The sequence below is a fragment of the Tamandua tetradactyla genome, chromosome 2, assembly GCF_023851605.1.
Source record: "Tamandua tetradactyla isolate mTamTet1 chromosome 2, mTamTet1.pri, whole genome shotgun sequence".
NCBI classification, from domain to species: Eukaryota; Metazoa; Chordata; class Mammalia; order Pilosa; family Myrmecophagidae; genus Tamandua; species Tamandua tetradactyla.
In genome coordinates this window covers 91,094,754-91,121,034 of record NC_135328.1, presented here as the reverse complement: position 1 = coordinate 91,121,034, position 26,281 = coordinate 91,094,754, and the positions used below count along the sequence as shown (strand labels likewise).

The window sequence follows — 26,281 nt, the reverse complement described above, 5'->3', positions numbered from 1 at the left end:
ATCACCTTTTTTCACCTCTTTTTAAGATGTACTGTATTTGTTTAAATAAAGGGGACAAAAAGTGCCCCTTTATTTAAAGCTGTTGGGGATTGGGAACACAGATCCTATTAGATGATTAAACATCCATAATCCACAGTTACAGTTTTCAACTAGAAAAAAATAATAAGATGACCCTCTAAAAAGAAATAATGTCCTCTGATAAAGCAATGGAAAAGAGAAAGGTATTCCCTCTTTTAGCATTTTTTTAAATAAAAGGACTTTCACTAGGAGCTAATTGGTAGCAAAATTTGTCAAAAGCAAAATGTGTCAAAAGAGACAGCTTATGAAGAATAAGTAAGGGGAAAAAGACTACTATCCTGAAATAAAATAATGCCAAAAAAAAAAAATCCATAATGCCAAAAACATCAACACCATAACATCATGATGGGGTGACTCTTAGGACTAATTTTTTTATTTAAAACTTTGTTTATTAATTAAATATATATATATATATAACAACAAATTCTTAACATATGATCATTCCATTTTACATATATAATCAGTAATTCACAATATCATCACATAGTTGCATATTCATCATCATGATCATTTCCTAGAACATGTGCATTATTCAGAAAAAGAAATAAAGAGACAATAGAAAAAAATTCATACATACCATACCCCTTACCCCTCCCTTTCATTGATCACTAGCATTTCAATCTAAATTTGTTTTAGCATTTGTTCCCCCTATTATTTATTTTTATTCTATATGTTTTACTTGCTTGTTGATAAGGTAGATAAAAGAAGCATTAGACACAAGTGCTTATTCTTTTGAAGTTCATTTCTAACTTCTTTTATGGATAAGAAAAGTGTTGTACCTTTTGAAATAAACCATATGAATTGAGATCATAACAAACATTTTTCTAAAAAAGATCTAACAGCCATTCTATATTTTCCATATATATGATATTCATAAATATAGTTGTGTATGCATAAATATATTTGTATATCCACATACATTTTATACTCCTTAACAATGGAAGAACACACAAAAATTAGTAATAGAGGGAGGTGGTTGGTGGAGTTGGAGTCAGAATTGGGCAGATGTAGTAGACTAGAGTTCAGAGGAGGCAATAGAACACACACATATATAATTTTTTAAATACATTTTTTTATTTTAAAAAAATTTTAAAATTAATTTTAAATAAAAAATGACATATTTTTGCATATTCATCATCATGATCATTTCTTAGAACATTTGCATCAATTCAGAAAAAGAAATAAAAAGACAGAAAAAGAAATAAAACTAAAATAGTAAAAAAAAAAAAAAAAAAAGATTCTACATACCATACCCTTACCCCTCCCTTTCATTGATCACTAGCATTTCAAACTAAATTTATTTTAACATTTGTTCCCCCTATTACTTATTTTTATTCCATATGTTTTACTCGTCTGTTGACAAGGTAGATAAAAGGAGCATCAGGCACAAGTTTTGCACAATCACACAGTCACTCTGTGAAAGTATATCCTTATACAATCATCATCAAGAAATATAGCTACTGGAACAGAGCTCTACATTTTCAGGCAGTTCCCTCCAGCCTCTCCATTACATCTTGAATAACAAGGTGATATCTACTTAATGCGTAAGAATAACCTCCAGGATAACCTCTCGACTCTGGAATCTCTCAGCCATTGAGACTTTGTCTCATTTCATTCTTCCCCCTTTTGGTCGAGAAGGTTTTCTCAATCCCTTGATGCTGAGTCTCAGCTCATTCTAGGATTTCTGTCCCACGTTGCCAGGAAGGTCCACACCCCTGGTAGTCATGTCCCACGTAGACAGGGGGAGGGTGGTGAGTTTGCTTGTTGTGTTGGCTGGAGAGAAAGGCCACATCTAAGCAACAAAAGAGGGTCTCTTGGGGATGACTCTTAGGCATAATTTTAAATGCAATTTTATTGAAATATATACTCACATACCATATGATCATTCAAATTGTACAATCAGTGGTTCACGATATCATGATTTTGATGATCATCAAAATCAATTTTTGAACATTTTTATTACTCCAAAAAAAAAGAATAAAAGTAAAAAAGAACACCCAAAGCATCCCACACCCCCCTTCCCTCTTATTATTTGTTTACTTACTTTGTCTTACTCATCTACCCATACACTAGATAAAGGGAGTTTCAATCACAAGGTTTTTTTAAAATTTTTTTTATTTTTATTTTTTATTTTTTATTTATTTATTTTTTTGAATGATGAAATTTATTATAAAGCTATTGATTCTCACTTTTAAGTTGCAATTCTAGTTGTATATCTTTTTGGGGTTTGTATTAGTTAGGGTTCTCTAGAGAAACAGAATCAACAGGGAACACTTGCAGATATAAAATTTATAAAAGTGTCTCACGTGACCACAGGAACGCAGAGTCCAAAATTCACACGGCAGGCTGTGAAGCCAACGACTCCGATGGATGGTCTGGATGAACTCCACAGGAGAGGCTCACCAGCCAAGCAGGAATGGAACCTGTCTCCTCTGAGTCCTCCTTAAAAGGTTTCCCTTGATTAGATTTAGCATCACTAATTGTAGAAGACACGCCCCTTTGGCTGATTACAAATGGAATCAGCTGTGGATGCAGCTGACGAATCACAAGGTTTTTACAATCACGTGGTCACAACTTAGAAGCTATAGTTATTCAGTCTTCTTCAAGAATCAAGGCTATTGGATTACAGTTCAACAGTTTCAGCTATTTCCCTCTAGCTACTCCAGTACTCCCCAAATTGAAAAGGGATATCTATATACGGCATAAGAATAACCTCCAGAATGATCTCTCTACTCTTGGATTCTCTCAGCCACTGAGACTTTATTTTGTCTCATGCAAATTCTATTTAATCTTCTGCCCAGATTACTAGGAGCTATTAGGGTATCACATCAACCTATACAAACCAACAAGAGCTCGCTCCCTATTTGAGGTTGCATGATGTTATGGTGTTCACATAAGCTTACCATACAAGTTAAATTAGATAGCCTGTGTATTAGTTAAGCTGCCAGAATACAACATACCAGAAATGGAATGGCTATTACGAAGGGAATTTAATAAGTACAAGTTTGTAGTTCTAAGGCCATAAATATGTCCTAACTAAGGCATCCAGAGAAAGACACCTTGGCTCAAAGAAGGGTGATCTGGGAAGGTACATGGCTGGTGTCTGCTGGTCCTTGTTCGCGCGTTCCATTGCTTCCAGCTTCTAAGTGGATTCCTCTGTAAGTGTCTGTGGGCATTCACTTAACTGCTCTGGGACAAAACTCTGGATTTCATCTCCTAGTTTAGCATGTGCCAGGGCCAGAGATTTCTTCCCTTCAGGTTCTGGCTATTTCTGTGAGTCCTTGCTTAGTACCTGGTCTATTTCTGTCTCGATCTCCAAACATCCACATTAGCTTTACCTGTCAGGCTCTGAGCTCTCTCCAAAATGTTTCCTCTTTAAAAGGACTCCAGTAAATTAATCAAGACCCATCTGGAATGGATGGAGTAACATCTCCATCTAATCAAAGGTCACACCCACAATTAGGCATGCTACATCTCCATAGAGATAATGTAGTCAAAAGTTTCTACTCTCCAATATTGAATCAGGATTAAAACATGGCTTTTCTGGGGTACAAAACAGATTCAAACTGGCATAGCATAATACCAAAAATATAAACTTTGCACTAAATAAACGTCTCTTCCTTTAGTCTCACACAGAAGTTGATGTTTTAAAATACAGTCAATATCATCCTTGACCTTGTAGTCTGACTTACCTTAGTTCTACCCAGATCAGCTTCATTCATATCTCTACTTGAAGTCTGATCACTTTTTCAGTGTTTTTTAACAGTTGTAGTATGGGATAATGCTGACTTTTGTACTGCAGAACTCTGTCTCTGAGTCTCAGGCGTCATGCAAATAACCAGTGTTCCAGAGAATGACCAGGTTATACACAAAGAACTCAGAATCTCAGAATTTAGAAATAACAGTTAAACTCTGGAATTGATGTGGCTGTTGTAAGAGCTTACAATCTAGGAACATTTACATTAGGCCTTCACCTGATAACCTATGCTTTCAAATTCAATTTTCAGAGTATGCACATTATAGTTCATGCCAGTGAGGCGTTATAGTATTTGTCTTTTCATTTCTGGCTTATTTCATTCAATATACTATCCTCAAGGTTCATTCGCCTAGTTGCGTGCCTCACAACTTCATTCCTTATTGCTGCACTCAGTAGTCCCTGTTTGAATACATCACAGTTCTCCCTTCCATTCCTCAGTTGATGTATCCTTAGGCCACAAGGATACATCAACTGTATTGATGTATTGATCCATCCATTGCAAAACAGCAAACCTAGCCACCATAAACAGCAGTATGTAAATTACACCTCCAAAGAAGTTGCAGGATCATTTGGCAGCCCTATCCCTAGCCTCCTGAAGAATCAATACACTGAACCTTCAAGCAGGGCTGCATGACTCTGCTTCCCTACCATCAGTGAAAAGGTACATCTCTCTCTCTCTACATTTTCTCCAGTACTTGTATCTCTCTGTTCATTTTCTTTTTAAGGAAAAACATTTATTAATCAGCTTATTTAATAAAAATAACAACAATAGCGAAAGTAAAGCAAAATAAAGCAAAACCAAAACCAAGAATCTAAAAAAGCAATAAAAGCACAAAGTCAAAAGACATATGAAAAAAGCAGGAAAAATATTACACCTCACATTATAGATCTCTTAAAATAAAAACAGAAAAGAATAGCAAATCAGTAGGAAAACAATGTCTAAGATATAAATGTGAATGGGCACTCTGCAGAAAAGTAAGTGCTTTCAAGTGACTCAAACATTTGAACAGATGTTTCATCTCACTGGTGCAGTATCACAACACAATGAGTTTTTAGGTGTGTGAGGAAAGAGACATCCAAACATTCTTAGTCATCTTCTTTTATAGGTTTTTAATTTTTTGTATGCTATATGGTGGGGGTAACATTCCATTCTTTTTCCATGTGACTTTCCTGTTATTGCAGCACCATTTGTTAATTTTTTTGAGGGGGTGGGGCAGAGAGGGAACTGCATGGGCCAGGAATCAAACCGGGTCTCCTGCATGGCAGGCAAGAATTCTATCATTGAACTACACTTGCACCCTCTCTCTCTGTTCATTGTTTTTTTGTAAAATGCATGTTAAATTTCACGTTTGGGTGGACCACAGGGGCTCAGCAGGCAGACTTCTCGTCTGCCACGCCAGAGACCCGGGTTCTTTTCCCAGTGCCTTCCCATGAAAAAAAAAAAAAAATCATGTTTGCACAGTGGGGAAGCCATCCTGTGGAGGGGAACAGTTCTCTTTGTTCAGTTTTAAACAATTTTATTCACATATCATACAATCCAACTTAAATTAAAAAATCAATGTTCCCAGTAAAATCACATAGCCGTGCCTTCACCACATCAATATATATAAAGACATTTTCATTTCTTCCACAAAGAATCCCTTACCCCTCTCCTATATCCCCTGCCTATTGACATTTAGCTTTGGTACACTGTCTTTGTTACAGTCAATGGAAGCATATTACAATGTTACTCTTAATTGTAGACCCTAGTTTGCATTTGATTGCATTTTTTCCCTGAATATCATACCATTTTCAACACCTTGAAATGTTGACATTCGTTTTCCCTCATGCAAAAATGTTCCTGTATTTGTACATTTAATCATCATCAGTGTCCACTCTAGGCATCTCGAAGTTATACTGTCCCAGTCTTGATCCTGTATCTTTCCTTCTGGTGTCATACATGCCCCCAGCCCTCCTCCCTAAACCATACTTTCACTCAGCTTCATTCAGTGTACTTATATTTTTGTGCTACCATCAAATAGTATTGTGCTATCCATTTCTGGATCTTTACAATCAGTCCTATTGCACATTCTGTACTCCTTCAGCACCAAATACCCAAATCTCTACTCTATCTCCTGAAAACCTGTGTTCTTAACTTTAACTCTCAAAATTCACTTCTGATGTTAGTTCATATTAATGAGATCATACAGTATTTGTCCTGTTTATAGCTTGTTTCACTCAGCATAATGTCGTTAAGGTTCATCCATGTTGTTACATGCTTCATGACTTTAATCTGTCTTACAATTGCATAATGTTCTATCATATGTATACACCACAGTTAGTTTAGCCACTCATCCATTGATGGGCATTTGGGCTGTTTCCATCTCTTGGCAAATGCGAATAATGCTGCTATAAACATTGGTGTGCAAATTTTGTTTGTGCCCTTGCCTTCAATTCCTCTGTATACCTACTAATGGGACTGCTGGATCATATACCACTTCTATATTTAGCTTCCCGAGGAACCACCAAACTGCCTTCCAGAGTAGTTGCACCAGTCTACATTCCCACCAACAGTGAGTAAGTGTGCCTTTCTCCACATCCTTTCCAGCACTTGTCGCTTCTGTTGTTTTGATACTGGCCATTTTAGTAGGTATAAGATGATATCTCATTGTGTGGTGGGGTTTTTTTTTTTTTTTGTATGCTGTATGGCGGTGTCACATTTCATTCTTTTTCCATGTGAGTATCCTGTTATTACAGCACCATTTGTTGAAATTTTGTTTGTTACTTTGTCATGCTTATTTGTTTGTTTTTTGGGAAGTGCATGGACCAGGAATCGAACCTGGGTCTCCTGCATGGCAGGCGAGGATCCTACCACTGAACTATCCTTGCACCCTCCTCATTGTGGTTTTGATTTCATTTCCTTAATAGCCACTGAAGTTGAGCATCTTATCGTATGCCCTTTTAGCCATTTGCATTTCCTGTTCTGGTAAGTGTTTATTCATGCCTTTTGCCCATTTTTAAATTGGGTTGTTTGTCTTTTTGTTGTTGAGTTGTAGAATTTCTTTATATATTTTGGATATTAAAGCCTTACCTGATTATGTGGTTGCCAAATATTGTCTCCCATTGCATAGACTGCCTTTTTTTATTAACTTTATTTTATTGTATGATATAACATATATACAAAGCAAGGAATGAAAAAAGCAATAGTTTTCAAAGCACGCTTCAACACATAGTTACGGGAAAGATCCCAGAGAATGTCATGGGCTACCATACCATCCTCTCAGATTTTTCCTTCTAGCTGCTCCAGAATATAGGAGGCTAGAAGGAATAAATATTTATTTATCATCACAATCGACTTTTTTTTTCTTTTATTGTGAAAAATAACATATCCAAAGAGCAATGAATTTCAAAGCACAGCACCACAGTTAGTTTGTAGAACAGATTTCAGAGTTTGGTATGGGTTACAATTCCACAATTTTAGGTTTTACTTCTAGCTGCTCTAAAATGCTGGAGGCTAAAAGCAATATCAATTTAATGACTCAGCAATCATATTCATTTGTTAAGCCCTACCTTTTCTGTATAACTCCACCATCACTTTTGATTTTACTGTCCCACTCTTTAGGGGTATTTGAGCTATGTCTATTCTAACTTTTTAATGTTGGAAGGGTTGGTCAGTAATATGGGGTAGTTAGATGGAACTAGCTGATGTTCTGGAGAGGTTGGCCACTCTAGGTTTCAGGACTTAACTGGTCCAGGGACCCATCTGGAGGTTGTAGGTTTCTGGAAAGTTACCCTAGCACACGGAACCTTTGTAGAATCATATATATTGGCCTAGGTGTTCTTTAGGATTGGCTGGAATGGTTTTGGTTAGGGTTTGCTGAGTTATGATAGGTAGCAATGTCTAACTGAAACTTGCATAAGAGTGACCTCCAGAGTAGCCTCTTGACTCTATTTGAACTCTCTCAGTTACTGTATTCTTTATTAATTACACTTCTTTCCCCCCTTTTGGTCAGGATGGAATTGTTGATCTCATCGTACCAGGGTTGAACTCATCCCTGGGAGTCATCTCCCATGCCACCAAGGAGACTTTCACCCATGGATGTCATGTCCCACGTAGGGGGGAGGGCAATGATTTCAAGATCAATGGCTTGACCTATTGACTTGAGTGTCCATAATGTCTGACACAGTACCAGGGGAATTCCCTGATAGTAAAGTTTAATAATTCCATATTTTTTCCTCCCATCCCTCAAGGAACTTTGCGTAGGCTAACTTTTTACTTTCTTGATAAAGTTCTTTGATACACAAAAGTGTTTAATTTTGAGGAGATCCAATTTATCTATTTCTTTTTTCATTGCTCACATTTTGTGTGTAAGGTCTAGGAAACTATCTCCGATTACAAGATTTATAAGATATTTTCTTCTAAAAATTTTATGGTTTTAGCTCTAATATTTAGGTCTTTGATCCATTTTGAGTTGACTTTTGTATAGGGTGTGAGATGTGGATCCTCTTCCCTTCTCTTGCATATGGATATCCTGTTGTCCAGACACCATTTATTGAAGAGACTACTCTGTCCCAGTTGGGCTGGCTTGACCACCTTATCAAAAGATCAATTGTCCATGGATAGATGGAAATACTAGTGGTCCAGCTAATATCATCCTCAATGGGGAAAAACTGAAAACTTTCCCCCTAAGATCAGGAACAAGACAAGGATGTCCACTATCACCACTGTTATTCAACTTCGTGTTGGAAGTTCTAGCCAGAGCAATTAGACAAGAAAAAGAAATACAAGGCATCAAAATTGGAAAGGAAGACACTATCACTGTCTGCAGATGATATGATACTATACGTCGAAAACCCTGAAAAATCCACAGCAAAACTACTAGAGCTAATAAACGAGTACAGCAAAGTGGCAGGTTACAAGATCAACATTCAAAAATCTGTAGCGTTTCTATACACTAGTAATGAACAATCTGAGGGGGAAATCAAGAAATGAATTCCATTTACAACTGCAACTAAAAGAATAAAATACTTAGGAATAAATTTAACTAAAGAGACAAAAGACCTATACAAAGAAAACTACAAGAAACTGTTAAAAGAAATCACAGAAGACCTAAATAGATGGAAGGGCATACCGTGTTCATGGATTGGAAGACTAAATATAGTTAAGATGTCAATCCTACCTAAATTGATTTACAGATTCAACGCAATACCAATCAAAATCCCAACAACTTACTTTTCAGAAATAGAAAAACCAATAAGCAAATTTATCAGGAAGGGCAGGGTGCCATGCCCTGAATTGCTAAAAGTATCTTGAGGAAAAAAAACGAAGCTGGAGGTATCACACTGCCTGACTTTAAGGCATATTATGAAGCCACAGTGGTCAAAACAGCATGGTACTGGCATAAAGATAGATGTATTGACCAATGGAATCGAACAGAGTGCTCAGATATAGACCCTCTCATCTATGGACATTTGATCTTTGATAAGGCAGTCAAGCCAACTCATCTGGGAGAGAACAGTCTCCTCAATAAATAGTGCCTAGAGAACTGGATATCCATATGCAAAAGAATGAAAGAGGACCTGTATCTCACACCCTATACAAAAGTTAACTCAAAATGGATCAAAGATCTAAACATTAGGTCTAAGACCATAAAACAGTTAGAGGAAAATGTAGGGAGATATCTTATAATTGGAGGTGGTTTTATGGACCTTACAACTAAAGCAAGAGCACTGAAGAAAGAAAGAAATAAATGGGAGCTCCTCAAAATTAAACACTCTTGTGCATCAAAGAACTTCATCAAGAAAGCAAAAAGACAGCCTACACAATGGGAGACAATATTTGGAAACGACATATCAGATAAAGGTCTAGTATCCAGAATTTATAAAGAGATTGTTCAACTCAACAACACAAAGACAGCCAACCCAATTACAAAATGGGAAAAAGACTTGAACAGACACCTCTCAGAAGAGGAAATACAAATGGCCAAAAGGCACATGAAGAGATGCTCAATGTCCCTGGCCATTAGAGAAATGCAAATCAAAACCACAATGAGATATCATCTCACACCCACCAGAATGGCCATTATGAACAAAACAGAAAATGACAGGTGCTGGAGAGGATGTGGAGAAAGAGGCACACTTATTCACTGTTGGTGGGACTGTCAAATGGTGCAACCACTGTGGAAGGCAGTTTGGCACTTCCTCAAAAAGCTGAATATAGAATTGCCATATGACCCAGCAATACCATTGCTAGGTATCTACTCAGAGGACTTAAGGGCAAAGATCCAAATGGACACATGCACACCAATATTTATAGCAGCATTATTTACAATTGCAAAGAGATGGAAACAGCCAAAATGTCCATTAACATACGAGTGGCTAAACAAACTGTGGTATATACATACGATGGAATATTATGTAGCTTTAAGACAGAATAAACTTTTGAAGTATGTAACAACAAATACTGTATGGTCTCACTGATATGAACTGACATTAGTGAATAAACTTGGAATATGTCGTTGGTAACAGAGACCATCAGGAGATAGAAATAGGGTAAGATATTGGGTAATTGGAGCAGAAGGGATACAGACTGTGCAACAGGACTGGATACAAAAACTCAGAAATGGACAGCACAATACTACCTAACTGTAATGTAATTATGTTAAAACACTGAATGATGCTGCATATGAGAATGATAGAGGGAGGAGGGCTGGGGACATAAATGAAATCAGAAAGAAAGATAGATGTTAAAGATCAAGATGGTATAATCTAGGAATGCCTAGAGTGTATAATAATAGTGAAATGTACAATGTACAAATTTTAAAAATGTTTTTGCATGAGGAAGAACAAAGGAATGTCATTATTGCAGGGTGTTGAAAATAGATGATTATTAATACTTTAAAACATCACCTTATGTGTGAAACTAAAGCAAAAAATGTTTGTTACAAAATTTATATTTTGACTAGAGTATTTCCTAATATAACTCATGTAGATAGTTTGATTGAACGTCATAAGTACTTGGAATCTCAGGTAGGACATGAGATTTTGTTGGTTTGTCCAGAGTGATGCCCCGATGAATCCCAGAGTGATTTGATCAGTGACTGGAAAAGTATTTACAAGCACCCTTCAGGGAATGGTGAGAGTGGGGAGAAATTCAACTTCCCCAAGTTGAATTCTTGATATTCTCACAAGTAGTGTGGACAACCAAAGCTATAGGCTGAGCCCCCAGGCTTGGGGTTTGTTCATATGAAACTTAACCCCACAAAGGATAGGTCAAGTCTATTTAAAATTTAGGCCTAAGAGTCACCCCCAAGAGAGCCTCTTTTGTTGCTCATATGTGGCCTCTCTCTCCAGCCAACATGACGAGCAGTCTCACCACCCTCACCCTCTCTGCGTGGGACATGACTCCCAGGGGTGTGGACCTTCCTGGCAACATGGGACAGAGATCCTGGAATGAGCTGAGACTCAGCATTGGACTGAGTAAAACCCTAGAATGAGCTGAATATTAACATCAAGGGACTGAGAGAACCTTCTCGACCAAAGGGGGAAGAGTAGAAATGAGACTATGTGTCAATGGCTGAGAGATTCCAAACAGAGTCGAGAGGTTGTCCTGGAGGTTATTCTTATGCATTAAGTAGATATCACCTTGTTGTTCAAGATGTAGTGGAGAGGCTGGAGGGAACTGCCTGAAAATGTAGAGCTGTGTTCCAGTAGCCATGTTTTTTGATGATGATTGAACAATGATATAGCTTTCACAATGAGACTCTGTGAATGTGAAAACCTTGTGTCTGATGCTCCTTTTAGCTACTATATCAACAGAAGAGTAGAACATATATAGAATAAAAATAAATAATAGGGGGAACAAATGTTAAAATAAATTTACTTTGAAATGCTAGTGGTAAATGAAAGCGAGGGGTGAGGGGTATGGTATGTATAATCTTTTTTTTTCTCTATTATCGTTTTATTTCTTTTTCTAAATTGATGCAAATGTTCTAAGAAATGATGAATATGCAACTATGTGATATTAAGAATTATTGATTGTATATGTAGAATGGAATGATATCTTAATGTTTTGTTTGTTAATTTTTTTAATAAAAAAGTTTAAAAAAAAGATACACTATATTGTGAATTGCTGAGTGTATGTGTTGGGAATGTTTGCTTCTTGTAATTTTTTTTAATTAATAAAAAATTAAAAAAAAAAACCAAGCACCAATCTTAAAAAAAAAAAAGATATACTAGTGGTCAATAAAAGGGAGGGGTAAGGGGTATGGTATGTATTAGTTTTTTCTTTTTATTTCTTTTTCTGGAGTGATGTAAATGTTCTAAAAATGATCATGGCAATGAATATACAACTATGTGATGATATTGTGAGCCGATGATTGTGTACCATATATGGAATATTTTTTATGTTAAGAATGTATGTGCTTGTACATTGTTGTATCAATACAAATTTAAGAAAAAAAGATCAATTGTCTGTAGATGAGAGGGTCTATTTCCGAACATTCAATTTCATTCCATTGGTCAGTATGTCAGTCTTATGTCAGTCTTGAATGCTTGTAGATTCACATGTGAAATGTGAAATTATCTGGTGCTGGACTTTTCTTTTTTTGGGTGCTTCCTGGTGACTGATTCAATCTCTTTACTTGTGATTGGTTTTTTGAGGTCATCTATTTCTTCTCGACTCAGTGTTAGTTGTTCATGCTTTTCTAGAAAGTTGTTCATTTCATCTATGTTGTCTAGTTTATTAGCATATAGTTGCTCATAGTATCCTATCATTATTGCCTTTATTTATGTGGGGTCAGTAGTTATGTCCCTGGTCTCATTTATGATTTTATATATTTGCATCCTCTCTCTCTCTCTCTCTCTCTCTTTTGTCAGCCTAGCTAAGAGTCCATCAACTTTATGGATTTTCTCAAAGAATCAGCTCCTGGTTTTGTTGATTTTCTCTATTATTTCCATGGTCTCAATTTCATTTATTTCTGCTCTAATCTTCATTATTTCTTTCCTTCTGTTTGCTTTGGGGTTAATTTGCTGTTCTTTTTGTAGTTCCTTCAGGTGAATATTTAATTCCTCAACTTTTGCTCTTTCTTATTTTTTAATATAGGCATTTAGGGCTATAAATTTCCCTTTCAGCACCACCTTTGCTGCATCTCATAGTTTTGATATGTTGTGTTTTCATTTTCATTTACCTAGAGATATTTACTGATTTCTCTTGTGATTTCCTCCTTGACCCACTGGTTGTTTAAGAGTGTGTTGTTTAACCTCCATATATTTGTGAATTTTCCGGCCTTCCACTTGTTATTGATTTCCAACTTCATTCTATTATGATCCAATAAAGTGTTTCGTATAATTTTAATCTCTTTAAATTTTTGAGACTTGCTTTGTGACCCAACATATGCTCTATCCTTGAGTCTGATCCATGAGATCATGGACACATGGAAAAAATCCTCCTTCTTGGGCCATGTTCACAGATGTCAAGTCCAGGGTGGAAGGGAAGATATCGAGTCATCTGGATCCGAGAGAAGGACCTCTACCGAAGCAAGCCCTGGAGACTTCTAGATCTGAAGGGAGAAAATGACATTCATGAAATTGTGGACACTAACAAGCCAGCCTGGGACCAAGTGAAGAGAAGCCTGTGTCTGTTGCACTGTGCCCAGCCCAGTGGCCCCAGTGCCCGTGCTTTCCAGAAGAAACCCACCTGGTGGCAAGTCCAGCCTAGTCCTGGGCTAAATCCAACAGTCCTGAAATCTGTCATTTTATGTGTTTGTCTTCTCCATGCTCATGAACTGCCAATTTGAGTTTGAGTGTACATCTTTTGGATTTACTTCATTAAATAAAGAAGAAGCACTTAAAAAAAAATCGCAATTGGAGCTTGGCTGGGCTGGTCTGGCCTCCCTTGCCTTCAGCAGAGGTTTCTTCTTTTTCCCACAGGGAAGTGTTTCTACCTGAGTCTGCCGTGCCAGTGGGGGAGTGATGTAAGCCTCCCATTTTTGGGGGCTTTACTCACAGTTCTGTGGTGTGATCTCAGTCCTTCCACCCATTCCAGACTAGAACACGATGTGTATTCAATCACAGATGTCCCCCAAACAGTTGTTCCAGACAATTTCTCGCTATTCTCCATGTCTATCTTTTTATAATTTTAATATTTTACCATGTGTTCTAGTTTGCTAGCTACTGGAATGTAATATGCCAGAAATGGTATAGCTTTTAAAAAGGGGAATTTAATGAGTTGCTAGTTTACAGTTCTAAGGCCAAGAAAATGTCCCAATTATAGCAAGTCTATAGAAATGTCCAATCCAAGGCATCCAGGGAAAGACATCTTGATTCAGGAAGGCCAATGAAGCTCAGGGTTTCTCTCTCAGCTGGAAAGGCACATGACCAACATGGTCAGGGTTTCTCTCTCATCTGGAAGGGCAGGTGGTGAAATTTGCTTGCTTTCTCATCTGGCTTCTTGTCTCATGAACCATCCCCGGGAAGTGTTTTCCTTCTTCACCCCCAAAGGTCGCTGGCTGGTGGACTCTGTGGTTCTCTTGGCCTCATGGCTCTGCTTGGCTGTACTGTGGCTTTCTCGTTGTTCTCATAAGGCATTCTCTCCAAAAAATGTCTCCTCTTTTATAGGATCCCAGTAAAACTAATCAAGACTCATGTAGAATGGGTGGAGACACATCTCCATCTAATCAAGTTTAATAACTACACTTGACTGAGTCACATCTCTGTGGAGATAAACTAATCAAGTTTCTGATGTGTAGTGCTGAATAGGGAGATATTTTGCTCCCATAAGAATGATTAGGATTAAATCATGGCTTTTCTAGGGAACAGAAGTACTTTCAAACCACTTAATACTAAATAGAGAAATAAAATGAGGTTGCACAAGTGTTTTGGTGGTAGAATGCTTGCTTTCCATGTGGGAGACCGGGTTTGATTCCTGGACCATACACAAAAAAGAAAAAAAAAAAAGGAATTCTATTATTTAAAAAATGATGACTATATTTCTCTCCTCAGAAAGTTTTGAGAATTATTTCTTTATATTGTCTCATCTAAATAAGTTTGTAGAATTCAGTTCAAGTTAATAAGGAAGGCAATGAGTCAGTTTATAACAACTACAAATAAAACTTTGATTTGTGGACAAGAGGTGAAACTTTGAAAGAAATATGTTGCCTTGAATTGCAGTTCCAAGAATAGCTTATCCTGGGAGGTAGACAGAATAAGGAATGGGAGGAATGGCGGGTGGAAAAATCAGAGAGGTAATAGAGTGGTCCTTGCTTATCCTGTGGAGTGAGAAGCAACTCCTTTGAAGCATCAATTCAAACTGAAAAGTCCTCTGGCTCTGGAGATGGTTCCCTCTGCCTAAACTCCATGGCTATTAGCCTCTCGCCAAAGAATAAGCCTGCACACTTGCGTCATGACTTCTATTTGAAATTAAGACTTAACACTTCTCAGTTGCAGTCATGTTCCTCAAGCTTCGGTTTCCCTGCAAGCACTACCTGGATGGCGTACCAGATACTGCTAGTGTCACTGCCGCTCACAAGGGGGCTGAGTCCAGCCAGGGCACCGCCCAGGGCTCGGTGGCAAGAGGCTACAGCAGGAGTTGATGACCCTCATGATGTCTGGTGGCAAAGGAATTTCCACCTTCCCTGAATTGGAAAACCTTTTCAAGTGGGTGGGGACCATCCATAGAGCAGCTGGCACAGTATATGAAGACCTAAGGTATAATAAGCTCTCCCTAGAGTTCCCCAGTGGCTACCCCTATGGTACAGTTCCTCATGCCCTGCTACCACCCCAAAGTGGACTCTGAGGGTAACATCTGCCTGGACATCCTGAAGGACAAGTGGTCTGCTTTCTATTATGTCAGGACCATCCTCCTCTCCATCCAGAGCCTGCTGGGAGAACCCAACATCGAAAGCTCTTTGAACACACATGCTGCCAAACTCCGGAAAAACCCCACAGCCTTTAAGAAGTACCTGTAAGAGACCTACTCAAAGCACATCTTCAGTCAAGAGCCCTGACCCAGACTGTCCAGCCTCTCTTTGTGTTGTCTTATTTTTTCCTTAGATGGTCTGTTCTTTCCTTCATATGGGTGGTGTCATCTTTGTTTTGCTTCTGTTTTTTAAATGAAATCTCTGTTGCCCTATGTAATGAATATATTAATTAAATAAATGCATTTTTTTGTTGTTGGTAAAAAAAAAAAAAAGAAAAGATTTACACTTCTCTGTGCTCAGATTTCTTTCACTCCCCTTAGGATACAGCAAATGAACAGTTTTATCATTAGTTAATTCATGACCATTCTCTCATTCAGGATACATGGTAATTCTTTTACCATCAGCACTCTTTTATGCACCAACTAAATATGGAAAAAGATCATTTGAGGGTCACAGAAATTCAGGGTCTTTAGGGATTTGGCATTAGTCAGTGGTCACTGTGTGCAGAGCACTCAACACATGCTAGCCATGTGTGGGGTGATCCTACTTTTATCAAAAGCTGGCAACCCAAGGCTGTGGCTCTTACAGTAACTGAGCCAGCAAAATGCTCATAGAGATTAATTGCTGTCCATCTATAAAACTGGCCTTTTCAGACTACAAGGAATAAGGTTTCACTCTTCTCTTTACCACAGTTTATCATCCTCTAGTTGCTAGCTACCATTTATTGAGCACATACGATACGCCAGGCTCTGTGCTAAGCACTCATTGTGCCTCACATCGGTGTATATAACATAATGTGGAGGCAGTAGGGAAATCTAGAACAGATACAGAGCTAATAGAGAAACCTAGAAATGATTTCCTTTAGATACACTGATATAGGTTTGGTCTCTGTGCAGATTTCCATGATCTTTCTCTTTTTTTTCCCCCTAAACTTAGAATCAGTCTACAGGCACTTCCTATTTTGATCAGCCTGAGTCCCCACCCCTTTTTCCCTTCAAGCCTCCAAGTCTTTGACGCTGTGGTTTGTATGTCCCCTAGAAAAGCCATGTTTTAAATCTAAATTCCATTTCGTAAAGGCAGAAAAATCCCTATTCAGTACTGTATGCTTGAATTTGTAATTAAATAATCTCCCTGGAAATGTGATTTAATCAATAGTGGTTATTAAACTGGATTAGGTGGAGGTGTGTTTCCACCCATTTGCGTGGGTCTTGATTAGTTTCTGGAGTCCTATAAAAGAGGGAACTTTTTGGAGAATGAGAGAGATTCGGAGAGAGCAGAGAATGCTGGAGCACCACGTAGCAAAGTCTACCAGCCAGCAACCTTTGGATTTGGCATTAGTCAGTGGTCACTGTGTGCCCACTGGAGATGAAAAAGGAAAACACCTCCCGGGGAGTTTCATGAAACAGGAAGCCAGGAAAGAAAGCTAGCAGATGATGCCTTGTTCGCCATGTGCCTTTCTAGCTGAGAGAGGAAATCTGACTGTGTTCACCATGTGCCTTCTCACTTGTGAGAGAGAGACCCTGAACTTCATCGGCCTTCTTGAAGCAAACCAAGGTATTTTTCCCAGGATGGCTTTGATGGGACATGTCTACAGACTTGCTTTAATTGGGACATTTTCTCGGCCTTAGGACTGTAAACTAGCAACTTTTTAAATTCCCCTTTTTAAAAGCCATTCCGTTTCTGGTATATTGCATTCTGGCAGCTAGTAAACTAGAACAGTTGCTGTGCCCAGATGTCTGTTTCCTTCTTCCAAATAAAAATTCTTCTAGTCTACAATGAACATATATAAAGTTCATATTTTTTAAAAAATGCAATAAATCATTTTCCAAAATAAAAACAAGGAGTAACAGATGTTACCAATCTCACATGCCATCCTTCTAGACAGATAGGCCCTGGTTTAATTCTTGATTTTGTGACTTCCTATCTGTAGAAACTTGCCCAGGTTTCGAATCCTCCGTAAGACTTGGTTACCTCTTCTGAAAAATGGATATCATAATAAACATTTAACAGGTTAAAGGTGATGTGAAATTAAATCATCCATGTAAACTATTAACTCAATACCTGACATATAGTTAGCCTTAATAAATGGCACCCTCTTCCCTTTCAGTGCTCACCTAGAATTAAATAATTCTTCTTTCCTTTGCATCTGATAAAACTTCACTTGTATTACCAAAATAGGCATGTCACACATTCTGCCTTTTACTGTGGTATTTCTGTAGTTTATTTCCCTCTTAAAGATTACAGTATTCTGAAGGACAGAGGGTTTCTTGTAGTATATGATCCACTCCCTCTTTCCCACATCCTGCCCCCCTCACTTCAATTCCTCATTTACAGAAATAGTTATATGTACAAAGTATGTTCTTATCAAATACTTGCTTAAAATGAAATTAAATTTATAAAAGCAGGAAAGAAAGAAAAAAATGAAGAGATGAAATTAAAAAGACTTCAGTTAAATTATTTATTGAAGTCATCAAAAGGATTCAGGAAGATTAGCAACCAATATCCACCACATGTGCCCTCTCCTCTAAAATACAGTGAAAAAAATATATAGCATGTAGCTTTTTTTTTTTTTTTTAAAGAAAGTAAAAAATATTGCAGAAAGGGTCTTGGGCTTGGGGTTTAGTGATTGTATTTACTCCTTTTCTCCCCTTAGAGACTCCATAAGTGCTTGTCTCTTTTAATTCTGCTTCCTGGCAACTAGATTCCCAAATATTTCAACTACCAAATATTTCAATCACCTCACACAAAAAGGAAGTCAGGAGAAAGGTACTACTTTCTGTATCAACTAGCAAGGCTCAGGAATTGTAGAAGAACCCTAATTTGCAACTCAGGAAATCTTGTCTAAAATCTGCCATCTAGTGTAAATTATGCAAAAATTACCATACTTTTGGACACATTAATGCTATAGTTGCCACTAAGGCTTTTCTCATGGACACCAGTTTTGAAATTTTCAATTATCAAACAAAAAAATAGCATTAAATTTGGTTTCCCGCAAGCAAATTCATAGACAGAAAGCAGATTAGAGGTTACTCCAGGTTTGGGGGAAAGGGAAACCCGGAGTTAATGCTTAATGGATACAGAGTTTCTGTTTTGGGTGAAGAAAAAGTTTTGGTAATGGATGGTGGTGATGGTAGCATAACATCGAGAATATAATTAACGTCATTGAACTGTACGCGTAAAATGTTTTAAATGGCACATTTTATTGTGTCTATGTTACCACAATACAAAAGTTTTGTTTCAATGATAGATATAGATATAAATATGCAAAGTAGAGCTTTTGATCAGCTTGGTGAGCTGATATTAGAAATGTTCCCATAATGACATAAAAACTGTTTTAATGAATTTACGTAATTTATAACAAAATCTAAGAAACATCTTTTCCTTGCTTGTGTTTATTATTAAAATGTCATTCCTGATGGGAATGAGTGAGTAAAGGATCATTTGTTGAGCACCTTCTATTTTCCAGGCTCTTTACCTACTTTAATCTCATTTCAGTCTCATCTTTTGATCTTTGAGTTAAACGTTACAATCCTATTTTACAGATGAGAAAATTGAGACCTAAAAGGTAAAATAATTTGCTTTGTACCACAGCTGGTTATTAGAAGAACCAAGATTTGTACCCATGTCTTTTAACTGCACACTGGAGATGCTCTTCTTCTCACACTGCCAATTATACGTTTTGAAATCCTGGAAATAGTATGCAAAAAACTCTCTCTGTGTAGTGATATTATCTCCGCTCTCTTTTCTGAAATTTGTAATTTGTGTGTTCTCTCTCTTGTCCCTTTTTCTTTTTCTTTTACAGTCTTGCTAGGATTTCTTTGATCTTCCGAAGGGACCAGCTATTGGTTTATTGATTTTTTCTACTTTTCTGTTTTCAATTTCATTGATTTCTGCTCTCATATTTATTATGTCTTATCTTCTGGTGCTTTTCTTTTCCTAGTTATATAAGGTAGAAACTTAGATTATTGATATGAAAGCTTTCTTTCCAATATAAGCATTCAATGCTATAAATTTTACTCTAAAGCTGCTTAGCTGCATCCCACAAATTTTATGTTTTTTAATTTTCATTCAGTTTAAAATACTTTCTAATTTCCCTTGAGACTTCCTCTCTGGTTCATGAATTGTTTATAAGTAATTGTTTCATATCTAAGCATTTTGAAAATTTCCTGTTATCTTTCTGTTATTGATTTCTTCATATGATTTCAATATCTTTGAATTTATTAAATTTATCACCCAGTATGTCTATCTTGATGAATGTTCCAAGAACACTGAAAAAAATATTAATTGGTTATAGTATTCTATAATTGTCAATCAGATCCATTTGTTTGATGGTGTTGTTCACCTCTTCAATAACTGCTGAGTATCTGTATACTAATTCTATCAATAATAAGAGAGGAGGGTTTAAAATGGCACAATAAAATGTGCCATTTTAAACATTTTACGCGTTTGAAACTATTATGTACCCCAGAAAAGCCATGTCCTTTAATCCTCATTCAATATCGCTGGGTGGGATCTTTCTGATTGTTTCCATGGAGATATGACCCACCCAACTGTGGGTGGTAACTGTTGATTAGATGGTTTCTTAGATGTGTCTCCACCCATTCAAGGTGGGGTTCCTTACTGGAGCCCTTTAAGGGTGAACCATTTTGGAAAAGTCTTTAGAGCCGAGAAAGCCACCAGTATCAACAGAATCTAAGTTGGTATATTGCTTTCAATATACCAGAGACCTTTGGAGTAGAAGGAAAATGCCCCTGGAGAAGCCTTATGAAACGAGGAGAGAAAGCTAGCAAATGTGCCCTCCCAGCTGAGAGAGAAACCCTGAATTTCATCGGCCCTTTCTTTGGAGTAATGTAAAAGCTATATTGTATGCAACTAAGTGATGATATTGTGAATTACTGATTATCTATGTTAATTTTTATTTGATTTGTTAATTTTTTAAATTAATAAATAAATTTTTTAAAAAAGCTATATTGTTATAAAATCAATCAAGGCTACTAGAACACAGCTCAACAGCTTCAGGTACTTTCCTCCAGCCACTCCAGTACTGTAAACTAAAAAGGGGTATCTATATAATGCATAAGAATAACCTCCAGGATAACCTCTCAACTCTGTTTGAAATCTCTCAGCACACTGAAACTTTATTTTGTCTTATTTCTTTTTACCTCGTTGGGTCAAGAAGGCTTTTTCAATCCCACAATGCCGGGTCCTGGTGAATTCCAGGAGTTCTGTTCCATGTTGCCAGGGAGATTTAGACTCCTGGGAGTCATGTCTCACTAGGGAGGAGGAAGGAGGGCAGTGGTTTCACCTGCCAAGTTGGCTTAGAGAGAGGTCACATCTGAGCAAGAAAAGAGATTCTCTGGGGGTGACTCTTAGCCATAATTATAAGTAAGCTTATCTTATCCTTTGCTGGAATAAGTTTCATAGGGGCAAACCTCAGTATTGGGAGCTCAATCCTGAGACTGGAGTCTATGGATTTGGTTGTCTCCACTGGGGTCCAAGCTATATTAACATTAGTTCAAGAAGAGAGAAAGCATTTGCAACTTTGACCAACTGGTGAGATCTCAATTATGCATAATTGGAAGATGGAAAAGGATACTTACACACTGTAGTCAGTTGAGGCCACTAGAAAATGTTTTATATAGCTTCACTGAACTCACTGACCAGACAGAACATCTAACCACAAGAACTGGAGCAGAAAAGAAAGGGCAGGAGCAGCCAGCTGCAAAGGAGGGGAAATATTAAAAGCAGTGAACTTAATAAATGGAAGTAAACTATATAATGTGAAAAGTAACATTTTGTTCTGCAGAAGAAAGCCCGTGACAATTAGATCCTTGTTTGTGATACTCAAAGAGCTATGGCTGGAGAGAAGAAGCAAGTCTCCTTCCTGAGACAGAAATTAATAGAGAAACAAATAAACAAAAAGTTGGTGATACTCTGAAAACAAGGAGTTGTTAAAGCAACTCCAAGGAGACATTTTGTGGTCTCTTTCCAACTAATACCTCAATTTCACTTCAAAGAGTCCAAGTGCCTTATTTCCTATTGTAATCAGAGGCTTTTTAAAAATAGCAATAAAATATTTACTGTTTCCCTCAAGGAAGAGATATTTTATGGTCCTGTCTGATGGTGGAGAAGCACTGTGCCTCAGTGATAAAAGATATTCTGTGAAATTACAGGTCTTCTATAATCATTAATGGAATGGATCTAGACTGGAATAACTGTACATCTACTCATATCAGGGGATCAACTAAGGAGTCAGAAAAAGCAGTTGCCTGTAATCTGAGTACTGATGCTGCTTTAGTACTTATCAGTATTTCAAGAAGATACTTCTACCCCAGTGGATGGCTTGGTTGACTCAAGCAGAAATCCCAATCCTTCTCAGGTATACCCTTCACAAAGTCACCATCAGCGGGATTTCTCCATCCTCCTGTCAGCTTGGACCATTTTTCCAACCACAGGGTCTTCACGAGCCTAAAACATTTCTTCTACTTCTTATTCCTGGCAGGCTTCTACCTCAGGGTTAAGAGAGAGAATATGTGGCCTCTTCCTGAAACACTGACCTCTGCCTTTTAGCTATAGTAGTAACTTTTTGGTTATTGCAAATGATGCTGCTTTTAATATGTATTTTTTGAACATGTGCAGGCATTTCTGTTAGGTGTGTACCAAGGAGAGAAATTGCCGGGTCATAGGGTAGGCATATGTTTAACTTTAACTGTTAATGCCAAACAGTTTTCTAAAGCGATAATAAGTACTTATATATATAATACAGGTATTTAAAATATTTATAATTTTATATATATGTAAAACAAATATATACATATGTATATAAACACATATGCCTCTTTAGTCTTTCATTAAGATTAATTTGCTGAGGACCCCCAAAACATTTTTTTACGGAAAAGAATTAACTTATGATGACATGAAACATAGGTGAACTGTGCATGTATAAACAAAAGAAAGTAGTAAAGTGTTTTGATACTGATTGTGGCAAGGTCACCATAATTTCTTCACCAATCAAACTTTCCAACTCTATTATTCATGTAGTATACTATTTCTTGGCACATTTCAATAAATGTTGAATGCATGAACTAATAGATCTTCTATATAGATTGGTTTCCATCACACTTCAATATACTAGGAATTGCATGGCATTTAATGGTTAGATATGTGATAAAATAGACATCACTCCAAATGATTTTTCTCTAGGTCTGTAACTCAAGACAATAAACCTTCCCAGTAAACTCTCTGGCCTATCGACTAAAGTAGATAGTTAACACAGAAAATCACATTATCAGGTGTGGTCATAAACGGGCATGGGGGCTTTCTTTACCAACTTGAAATGATTTCAGTAAATCCACTTAGGCGAGAAAATATTTTAAAAAAATCCCCAAGTCATCACCTTAAACATTTTTAATATAGTGTATTCTCTGCCTGTGACTAAAAAGGATTTCAAACATCGATATGTATAAAATATGCCTAAGTTATAAAAATAAAGACTGCTTATGCTAACAAAATTATTGTATCTGAGTATTGCATTTCTTTCTGAGCTACAGATAGCTCTGATAAAAATGAAAATAAGTAAAGTAAACAAAAGAGTTAAAGAGAGAAAACTCTTTCTGTTTAAACCGAAATTCTCAAGGATCACTCAATAAGGACCAAAAGCAAAATGGAGCTGTTTTTATACCACTTAATTTGCCTTCAAGAGATCCCCTTTTCTATTACAACAAAAGTCTTGTGAAAAGGAAAGGGTTCATCGTCGCTCAGTAGGCAGAGTTCTTGCCTGCCATGCTGGAGACCTGGGTTCAATTCCCAGTGCCTTTCCATGCAAAAAAAAAAAAAAAAAAGGTTCAGAAGTTCTGCACTTTAGTTTATCAGGTTAAGTCAACCTGTGGGTCCATTCTTTAGGAGGTAAGAAGGTCAACATAAAAAATACACAAAAATTTAACATACTAAATGTTTGAAAACCATTTTAATTTAAATGTTATGCATACAAAGTACATAAAACATAAGGGTTCACTACCCAAGTTATATAACCTGGCAATCCCACTTCTAGATACAGACACAAAAATTGAAAGTAGGGACTTGAACAGATATTTGTACACCGATGTTCATAGCAGCATTATTCACAATTGCCAAAAGGCGGAAGCAACCCAAGGGTCCATCAACAGATAATGAAAAAACACAATGTGGTATGTATACACACACACACACACACACACACACACACACACACACACACACACACAATGGAATATTATTCAGCCATAAAAAGTAATGATGTTCTCATATATGTGACAACATGGATGAAACTTTAAGACATCATGTTGATTGAAATAAGACAGTCACAAAAGAACAAATACTGTATGATCTCATTTTAATGAAATAATTAGAATAAGCAAATTTATAGAATCAGAAACTAGAATGCAGCTTAACAGACGCTGGGGTGAGGGGTAGGGAACGGGGAACTAATGCTTAATTGGTACAGAGTTTCTGTTTGGGGTGATGGAAAAGTTTTGTTAAGGGATGCCGGTAGCACAACATTGTGAAAGTAATTAACACCACTTGAAAGGTATATTTGAAAGTGGTTAAAATGGGAAATTTTAGGTTGTGTGCATATTACCAGAATAAAGATAATTTAAAAAGCCCTCACAGAATTGCACAACACAGTGAACCCTAATGTAGACTATGGACTAGAGTTACGAGTATAATATTTATAATTCATCAATTTTAACAAAAGTATCACACTGATGCAAAGTGTTAATAATAGGGAAAACTGGGGGGAGTGGAGAGTGGGTATATGAGAACTCTATACTTTCTATTGTTGTTTTTTGCGTGGGCAGGCTCCGGGAAGAGAAGTCTATACTTTCTGCAAACCCACAACTTCTCAGCTAAAAAAAAATTTAAACCTGAGACTTAGGTTTACTGTGTTCAACAAATGCTGTTTGTACATCATTATATATCTTTAAATTATGAAGGAACTGGAATTCAGATCTCTAGACTTCTATTCTAGTGCAATGGGTTTTTCATTCTAATTTTCTTTCATTGTCTCCCCCCCCACCACGGGATTTTTAGTCTAATAATCTCGTGGAGGGGGGAGGAGACAATGTAGTTTTTACTAGCTCCTTGACCACGGGCATGTTCTTCATCCGTTTTCACACCTGTGACAATGATATAGTAATAATGCTACTTATTGAATTGTTTGAAGGATTAAAGTAGCCAATATACGTGAAATTCTTTAAAAAGTTTAGCTCACAGTAAGCCCTAAATAAATGTTATATTTTTATTGATTTAGCATAGCCAATTGACTTGTAAGTAGGATTGGGATCGTCACAGTATACAGATTTGGAAAATTTCCAGTTGAGTGTACATTTTAGGGAAGTTCAGAAGTGTTGCAGGTAGTAAAGCCCAAATGTTTGTAGCTTAACAAAAGAAATGTGGTGATCCAATAGCTGCATTAGTCTTACCTTAACCATATTTCATCTGTCCTCACCATGTTCCTCTCAGCAGAAAAGATTTCAAGGTCATGGTAAGTGGACCGGCTGAAATATTAAAAAAAAAAACTGGAATCAGTGTATTTCTAACAGAAAACTCAGTGTATTAGCACGTTTACTCACTAATATAAAGATCCACCCCAAATCTTTCTTAGCTGAAGAGACGTTAGGCACCACAAGGCACCTGGCTAGGAACTACAGGAAGTTAAAAAAAAAAAAAGTTCTGCTCTGCTAAACATCTAGTACACACAGCCATCTGTCTTTAGCAGCACCAAAGCTTAAGATCCGTGTGGTTCCTTTTGACACCTTGGAAGGCAGAGTTAACAGCTCAGAAGCAACAAGTTACCGTATGCTAACTTAACTATGTTCTCAGGGGCCAAAAGGCACCTGCTCTTTCAGTTACTCCAAATTCAGGCCAAACTGATGCCATCCCTAGTTCCGGAGAGGTCCAGCCCGGGATTCCCATTGGGGTCACCCTCGGGCCTCCCCAACATACACGCACACCTACGCGGGGCGGAATGTGCTACACGTAAGTGCCTCAGTTTCGCTCTCCGAGGTTAAAAGTACGACTTCTTCCTCGAGAGTTACCTGTTAAAGGGTTGGCACGTGGACACCCTTAGCCCATTCAGGATCTCACACTGTGAAAGGAGGCTCAGTGGCCCGGGACGCGACGTCGTCATTGCTCGCCAGCAGCGAGTACTGTTACTACGCCAGGTCTGCAGGGCATTCCATGGTCCCACCCACGGTTACGCCACTTTGACGTCCGCACGCTGGAGGCCGCCATAGGCCCGCGTCCGAGCCCAGGACGACGTGTGGCGTGCGGACTCCATCAGGTTGAGCTCTGCGAGCTCCCTGTAGGCGCTTCCGGGCGGGGTTCCGTGCACCTGTTTCTTCCTCCTATACAATTATCTTTCTCCTCTGAAAAGCATGGGAGATTACTCATCTCCAGAGAACAAGGGATGCGTAGAAATGAAACTAGATTAAGCACAACGCGTAAGACTGAACCCAAAATCAGAAGGTGCCGGGCACCTTTAAGCTGTTTGGGAATTCACGTGACTTAT

The 26,281-nt window shown here is 37.5% G+C and overlaps 1 long non-coding RNA gene and 1 pseudogene across 12 annotated transcripts; one reads left to right on the top strand and one right to left on the bottom strand.

The window, feature by feature from the left end:
* Positions 1 to 1,303: 1,303 nt before the first annotated feature.
* Positions 1,304 to 26,281, bottom strand: LOC143673556 (uncharacterized). Of its 12 annotated transcripts, XR_013170446.1 has the most exons (6): positions 25,809 to 26,281; positions 25,194 to 25,268; positions 21,333 to 21,451; positions 20,895 to 21,005; positions 17,590 to 17,708; positions 12,283 to 13,374 (listed from the first exon to the last, which is right to left on the bottom strand). It is a non-coding gene; the product is annotated as an uncharacterized LOC143673556 (long non-coding RNA). The 12 variants fall into 12 exon arrangements; XR_013170449.1 differs by lacking the exon at positions 17,590 to 17,708 and having other exon boundaries at positions 25,809 to 26,280; XR_013170447.1 differs by lacking the exon at positions 20,895 to 21,005 and having other exon boundaries at positions 25,809 to 26,280.
* LOC143673555 (ubiquitin-conjugating enzyme E2 C pseudogene) lies at positions 15,219 to 15,819 on the top strand (annotated as a pseudogene).